This window comes from Ictidomys tridecemlineatus, chromosome 10 (assembly GCF_052094955.1).
Source record: "Ictidomys tridecemlineatus isolate mIctTri1 chromosome 10, mIctTri1.hap1, whole genome shotgun sequence".
Classification (NCBI taxonomy): Eukaryota; Metazoa; Chordata; class Mammalia; order Rodentia; family Sciuridae; genus Ictidomys; species Ictidomys tridecemlineatus.
The window spans coordinates 11,431,397-11,440,038 of record NC_135486.1 but is presented as its reverse complement, the minus strand read 5'-3'; positions in this window follow the sequence as shown (position 1 = coordinate 11,440,038).

Genomic DNA, 8,642 nt, shown 5'->3' with positions numbered 1-8,642 from the left:
GGGATGTCAGTCCAGGCCCTCATCTGGCTCTCAGGCTTGTGTGCATCAGTATCAGCTGGCTGAATGTCCATTTGCTCTATTATTTATACCAAATTTTGGGGCTTCTGACCACCCTTTCAATCCCTATCAGCTGCTGTCATTCATCCTGAGGTTAAAGCATCTGGTCTGGTGGTCCCCACCCTGATTTTCTCGCTTCTTGCTCTTATCAGGGTGAGGGCCATATGCCAGAGACTTCACTCTTGAGTTTGTCAGGGTGGGAAGAAGTGACTTGTTTGTGCCTGAGGACCACACTGTAGGGCTCCATAAGTGTGCCTGGTGAGACTGCAGATTTCAAACTGGAGTTTTAAAATGGAAACCTGAAGTATTCAATAAACTTAAAAGGATGTGGCTAAGGCCTAAAGCCACCCTTACATAAGCATATTGAGCAATAGGGAGAAACTCTTATCTACAACCGATAGGCATGTAATTAGCAATAATTTTAGAAAATTATTAGTATTATCCAATAAACTTGAAAAGGCATATCATTCATAAACTAGCAGTTTTACTACAAGATAAATACTTTAGAGAAATTTTTATGTGCTGGGTCCAATGGAGGACACATACCTGTAATCCCAGTTTCTTGGAAGCTAAAACAGGAGGATCTAAATTTGGAAGCCAGCCTGGGCAACTTAGTGAGACCCTCTCTCAAAATAAAATAAAAAGGGATGAAGGTATAGCTCAGTGGTAGAGTGCTCCTGGGTTCAATTGCCCTGTAACACAAAACAAAAACAAAATTGAAAAACACATGTATACCAGGAGATACATAGAAAGAGCATCAGATGGTATGATCTGCAAAAGCCCCAACCTGGATAAATCAATAATGGCATACTTCATACTACCAAATGCTATACAGTGATAGAGATCAATGAATTACACATCCATAAAGTCATCTTAGGGACATAATTTTGGCAAAAGAGCAAGTCACAGATGAACACTTACCATGTGGTTCCATTTGTATCAAGTTCAGATACCTGCACAACTAAACAGTAGCGTGTTCAGGTGAGATGGACATGACAAGACTATCAGGAAAGCAAAGGAATGCGGTTTACAAAATTCAGGATGGCCCTTATCTCTGAGAAGGGAGGGAAGGAGAATGCACAGGGAAAGTTCATAGCTTAGTTGTTTAATTTCTTAAACTGAAAGTTGGATACTTGATACAATCCATCTGTCTGTCTATACTGTCTACGTATTTATTTTTTTCAATCTATTTGATATTTAGATTTTGTTAAGTGTTCAAAAAAAAATCTTACATTTCACCAGGATGACCTCAGGAGGCACAGCATGAAAGGAATGCTGTTACAAGTGACAAAGCCGTTGCAAGTAACAAGGTCCAACTGTGGTGGACCTTGCAGAAAGAAGGCCTTGGAAATAAAAGACCTGCTCAGCCTCTCCAAAAGGACCACAGCAAGCAAGAAAGGGGCGGCGTCAATCTGTCCAGATACACTCTTTGATACTTCATCCTCTCTCCCCGCCTGCTAATTTCCCTACTCCTTCTCCACTGTATTGAGTTCTATTAATTTCTCTTTTCAACATATTCCACTTCTCCCCATTTCAAGTAGATCAACAGGCCCTTTCCTACTTTATTTTAGGAAACTGGCAGCAGGTTGTGTCTAGGGAAGCAGGACCTCAGCATCAAGCGCCAAGCCTCAGCAAAGAGTCCTGGACTGAACATGGGTATGAAGAAACAGAGTGCTCCTGGCCTTTATGGGTCAACGGCAGTGGTGACCATGACAGCTGAGAGATGAGAGGCTCTGCCATCTTCCAGGTACCCAGTGAACATCTCTACATCCAGGCATCTCTGGCAACAAAAGGATTCCAACTGGAATTTCCCATCAACTTGGAAGATGGAGACTTATAAATTGATAAAGGAAATAAATAGATACTTGTTACGTTTCTGAGTTTGTGGACTGAAATTCACACCTTGTCTGTAAGCTTGGTTGAAACTGCAACAATGTACCACCTTAATTTATCTACCTTCCTGCTTCCTCAACTAAAGATAGTAGTTTTTTGGTCATCTCTGCCTCTAGAATATGCAGCTGAGCAAACGGCAGTTGCTTAACCAAGGGAAGATCCAAGCTTGTTCTTTAAAAATCAGAAGACAACCTTATAAACACAAATTTAGTTACAAGAGTAAACTAGTTTGAAGAGAAAATAAGTCACCACCAATACATTTTTAAAAGCAAACAAATACCACAAACTCCCAGAATTCAGGGGGGAAAAAAACCACGGTATCAGTTAACTCCCTAAAATACTTTTATAATGTTATTTTCCCCTGAATTTAAAAATAAACAATCTCAATATAACAACAGTTTTGCCTTTTCATTTTATGGAGAGAGAATAGAAATGTAATTCAGTCTTCTAGTTGGGTTTCTCAAAAAATTTTTAAGTACTGATGTTTGGGATGCATTAAGTACTCAACTTCCCACACAGATATATTTGTAGTTTAAAATACAACTCTCTAAACACATGGATTCTGATATTGCCTAATTCCCATTAAAAAAGAAAAAAGTATGATAAGTTTATAATTGTATGTACTGCATTATTAAATACCCGTCTGATTGTGGGGGTGGTGGTGGGGAACCATTCATTTTGAATAGGCATTAATTAAAGATAACATAATTTTCTTTTAAAAAAAAATTTTTTTGAAGTTTTAAGTGGACAGCATGCCTGTATTATATGTGCTTATTTTTTTTATTAAGAGAGAGAGAGAATTTTAATATTTATTTTTTCAGTTTTCTGCAGACACAACATCTTTGTTTGTATGTGGTGCTGAGGATTGAACCAGGGCCACACGCATGCCAGGCGAGCGTGCTACCGCTTGAGCCACAGCCCCAGCCCCTATATGTGCTTATTTTTGAATGTGGTGCTAAGGATCTTGCTGGTGGGGACTCTCTGCAGTGCCTCACACATGCTAGGCAAGCCTTCTGCCACTGAGCCCCAGCCCTAGCCCCAGCCCCAGCCCAAGATAACAGAACTTCCTCCTTAACAATTGCTGAATTGTTAAGGGTCACTGAATCCGTCAGGGTCACTCTAGGTAAGAGGAGGCAAGAGAGGCAGGCAAAGAGAGAGAGCTTGCCTGAAACCCTCCTGTTTATTGGAGGGAAGACATTCGAGAAAGTTCCTCCCAAGTAAGGAAAGGGAGTGGGTTTCAGGGGGTTGCTTGGTGATATCTTGTGGTCAGCAGATTGACTGACATCTTCAAAAGCCACACCCATCTCAGTTGCTGGGTGGGGATCACAGGCAGAGTGAGTAAAAAGGACACATACGTCACACAGCCCAGTCAGAGCAGCAATGTCCGGCCAGTCCCCTCATGTGCTCAAATGAGCATAGCTCACACACAGCCCGTGGCTGGCTCGAGACATACAACGTTACATGTGTGATGGCCAGAAGGATTTCCCATGACTGTATGTTTCCAATCTTCTTTCCCTTACACTCCACATGCCTTCCGTGCTGCAGACATGCTCATATTGTAATATGGCCTCTGGCCCAGCACCTATGGATCCCTGGTGAGCCAGCTCAGAGGGTGGTAGAAGGATTCCCAGAAGCAATTCCGATATGGGGAAGACATCGACCTATTTTCAGAAGTGATTGTGAACCACTAAACCCCAACAAAATGTATCCTCCACTCAACTCCTCCTGTGCCAGGTCCCTCTATGCCTGTGACAGTTGCAACACCACCCACCCAAGGGGAAATGTTTCTGAGGGGACGTTGAAGTACCAAGAGACAGTAAGGAACTGCACTTAAACTATCTTAATTTTGCAAATTTTACCAAAATGTATAAATACATGAGCACTTTACCAAGGTCCTCTGGTGGTCTTGAAAGGGCCCTGGTGAGGGGCTAGGAAACCTCAGCTTTAATAGCCTCTGTGAATCTGCTCGTGGGCTTGACAAAGGTTTGCTGAATAAATAAATGAATCAAATGTGAGGCACTTGTCCAGGTTTCTCTTTTGTAGAGTAGGGATTGTTCTACTTTGCCATCTCTCAGGGCCTGATATGATGTATTTGCTAACGGTGCTCATGAAACATTCTGGTTAAGAGCCATCCCCCCACTCAGGTTCCTTTTTATAGGGAAGCAGGACCAGATGCACCCCTGAGTCTCCTGGCTGTGGAGAAAGTGCGTGTCCCACGTGCCCCACCAGTTTCAGAACTCATTAAGCCAATGCAGGCACCCAGAAGTGTGATGGCCCAGCGTAAGGCCAACCATAAAGCCTCATCACAGCAGCCAGTTGGCCTTTCCAAGGGGATGCATCTCTTAGGTGCTGGGTCTGATCCCCAGCACCTAAATAAATAAATAAAAGTATATAAAAAAATTCATGCTGTTTTCGTGATAACTCACTTGCCAGTATATGGGATGACAGTTCATTCTCTGTTGTAACACAGAGTGATTCATAAAGTCAGAGGTTTATTAGGCTCATGATTCTGGGAGGTAGGTCCAAGGTCCAAAGATCTCTATTAATGAAAGCCTTCTTGCTGGTGGGGACTCTCTGCAGAATCCTAAGGTGGCCCATGGTATCACATCACAAAAAGGAGAGCATCCAAGAGACAGACCCAGACTGGCTTTTATAATAGACCCACTTTCAAAATAACTCATTAATCCATAGGTGGATTAATCCATTCATGAGGGCAGATCCCTTATGTTCTAATCATCTCTTAAAGTCCCACCTGGTCCCTCCTTTTAACACCTCACAATGGGGATTAAATTTCAACATGAATTCTGGTGGAGACATTTGAACTATAACACGGAGGAAGACATGTTTGCAGTTCTGGGAAGCAAGCAGTTCTGAAACTCACAGGACAAAAGAGCAAATCCCTTAGCTCTAAAACTGCTCAAAGACATATCAACTATGGGTTCAAGATCATAGGTTCAGGGATGGGGTTGTGGCTCAGTGGCACAGCACTTACCTAGCATGTGTTAGGCACTGGGTTTGATTCTCAGCACTGCATATAAACAAACAAACAAACAAACAGATAAATAAATAAAGGTCCATCAACAACTAAAAACATTATTAAAAAAAAGAAGATCATGGGTTCAACAATGCCTCAAGATCATGGTCATATTCTTCTGTTCTTCAAGGTTTGGGTGTTTTTGGAGAAAGCACCTTTTTCTTCATTCCTTTCTTGGTTGCTTTTGGACAAAAAAGGAAAGACTGGGATGACATTGACATTCACCATTTAACATCCGATTCCATTCTTAGGAAAATTTTAAGACTCCAAGCTGAAAGATCACTGCAGCTAGCAACCTCATCTTACAGACAGAACCTGGAACCAAGGGCAAGTTACTCCTGCAAGGTTACGTGGCTAGTGATAGACAGTGGACTCTGGAATGGGTTTAGGATATTATTTTTAGGCCAAAGAAATTCACGCTCGAGTATCACAAAGAAGATGTACAGTGAGTCGTCGGCTGTCCCAGATTGTTTGCACAGGGCATTCAGATTCCCACCATCTCAGCCAAATTAACAGCTGCTAGCAGTTGGAGGCAACGGTCAGTTCTTAGAATTTTGAGCTTGCAAAAATCTTGCAATTAATGATATCAGGGAACAGTTGCTCCTCTTGGTCCTATCCATCACTCATCAGAAGGTGACCAGGACCACCAGCTGTCACGAACAGAGATTGGAATTGAAAGGGGGATAAAACCAATTTCAACCCACAGCAAGTTGGCTTTGGAAGAAAAGACCCTAGGGGAGATTGCCTTGTCTTCTTAGAGAAGAGATAGGAAAGAAGGAGAGGAAAGGATGGCAAAGCATGATAAAAGGGCCCAAACACGTGTCTCCAGGGAAACAATGAAACAGTATAAGAAAATGATAATAGAATATCTCTGGAAGGATAAAGAAGGAACCAGTAATTGCCTCCCAGGAGGGCTACCATGTGTTGGGGGTTTATGCGTGGGAGAGATTTTTTCCACTCTACTGTATAACCTTCTGCACATTTATACATTTGAATTGCATGAGTTTTTAATCTGTTTTAAAATTTCATTTTAAAAAGAAAATAATAAGAAAAACTTCCTTAAGATTATAGCCGTTGAGAAACAAGCCTTGTGAAACAAGGATCTGATCAGTTTGGTAAAATCCAGACCTAATCTGGGCCTTTGCAGAGATTTGGAGACAGGATGCCCAGAGCATGCTGCCTTGAGCTAGACAGGACAGCAGGTTCTGACCAGAGAATCAGGCAGGGCATGTTCCTCGTCCGCCTCTTGTACTTGTGTTAACTACTAAATGCCTCTCTGAAACTAAATATCTCCTTTTTTGGAGAAGGATTAAGTATAGGCAAAATTCTATTTTAACAGCTATCATCACACTGTCCAGTTCAATATAACAAAGTTCCCATCCTGGCCAGCAGCCCACACTAGCATAGTTTAGCTCCTAGTTATTGGTATATGTTGTTAGATACGGAGGCAACAGTAAAGGATTTTACAAACATGCCCACATATACTCATAGGTATACATTATATTTTTTCCTTAAAAATTTTATACACATGTGTATTATATATATATCTCTGTGTATGTGTGTGTGTGTATATATGTATATATATATGTGTGTGTGTGTGCATATATATATGTATATATGTGTGTGTATATATATAACATTTCTAAGAAAAAGATTTCAGAGACATAGCATTATAAGAAATCAGATCTACTAGAGGGCAGTGCCAATAGGATATGAAGTAATGTATTACGTAGGATATAGCGACAGAGGTGGGTTTACACCATGGAAAAGCACAGTTTTCAAGAGGCAGTATAGCAAATGATTCAAGGCATGGACTCCGGAGCCAGTGCCTATGAATCTCAGCTCTACCATTTAACTGATCATGCAACTTTTAGCAAGTAAAATCAGATTTGTGACTTGGTGTTACCATCTGTGAAAATGGGCTAATAATAGAATTTCCAAAGTTTATCATGAAGATTAAGTTGGTTAATAGTTAAGGTGCCTGGAACAGTGATTGGCCATATGGTAAGCACCATTGTGTGTTATGTATAAACAGTTGTCATTTTACAAAGAAAACTTTGGCAGTGTGGATCATGCCACAATTCCCGCGTATGATGAAATATCTCATCAGGGTCTTTAATCACCAGGGGAAATGGTCCTCAAGACAATCCATGCCCTCTTTCTTAATCCCACCCTCATTGGCAATTGTCTTGATTGCTAATCCAGTTTTCCAAATATCTCCATTGTGAAGGAGACACAGGTTACCAGTCTCTGCCACAAAGAATCATTTCCATTTAAAAATTAATATTCTGGCATTCTGGCTGATATATCCATCTCACATGAGTTCCTCTGGGGATACACTCATAAAGTCTAATTTGTGGACCTGGCCAAGTGAGGTCCAGAATCTGGACCTTGGTAGTACAGAACATATCATCCCAGACCCACCTGCGGCCAGTCAGCTGTATTCTTTTCCAGGCAAGAGTCCTGAAGCTGTTAACTCACTCTAGGTAGCAACCATTCAACATGGTTGCAAAATATGCTGGTCATTTTGCTTAACAAATGTTATTTTTGATGTGGTATTTATGTACAGTAATTATACATTGGAAAACCTATGGTTTGTTAAATTCATGCGACAACACTGAACCAAGAAAGGAGTTGGTGATTCTGTTTCTGAAAACTAAAGCAGAAACAGAAGGGATGTGGAGCCTTTTTATATGGAAGCAATGAGTTGAAAGTCTATTCTAAAACACAAGTCCCTCGTTTCTCCTTCAAGCTCTTGGGAGTTTAGGGTTTGTGTGTTCATGAATGATTTGTGAAAAGAGGTAATTATCCGGTGAGAGCTGTTGGGATTGGGATGCTCAGATTCCTAGAGCAGTGTGAGATTCAGACATAACACCACATTCGAATCTAGGCTAACGAGAGCCCTCTGGGAACTGCCCGGCTCAGTCTCCATGTGGGAGAGTAGGAAAGAGGGTCATTGATAAAGTGGCACAGGAGGGAAACCATGGAAAAGAACCATCCCCCATGTGTCAGTCAGGACATTTTAAGTTGCAAATGACAGAACACTAGAATCATATGGGGCTAAGCAAAATAATTTAATGGCTCCTAACAGAAATCACATAATTCTTTAAGTGAGGTATGAAGCTTTTTTTTTTTTTTTTTTTAGAGAGAGAGGGGGAAGAGAGAGAGAGAATTTAATATATATATATTTTTCGTTTTTGGCAGACACAACATCTTTGTTTGTATGTGGTACTGAGGATCAAACCCAGGCCGCATGCATGCCAGGCGAGTGCACTACCGCTTGAGCCACATCCCCAGCCCCAAGTATGGAGTGTCTTTAAATGAGAGGCTCTTCTGAGGGTTCACATAATATAATAAGGACCCAGATTTTCTCTCCATTTCTCTCCTTGCTTTTTGGATATTGACACATCAGGGAAGTTCTTTCTTTCATGATCTAAGATAAACATCAGTGGTTTCCAAGGTCCCATGCCTCCTAGTTTTCATGCCACACCTGAGAACCAGTATTTCCAGCTGAAGTCCTGAGATTAGATTTGATTGGACTGACCTAGGTCAAGTGTCCATCCCTGAAGCCATCATTGTGGCCATGTGCTCTATTCTTGGCTCTCCAGATCACATGGAGTACCACCTGGAAATCAGAGCTACTGGGAAAAGGGAGGGA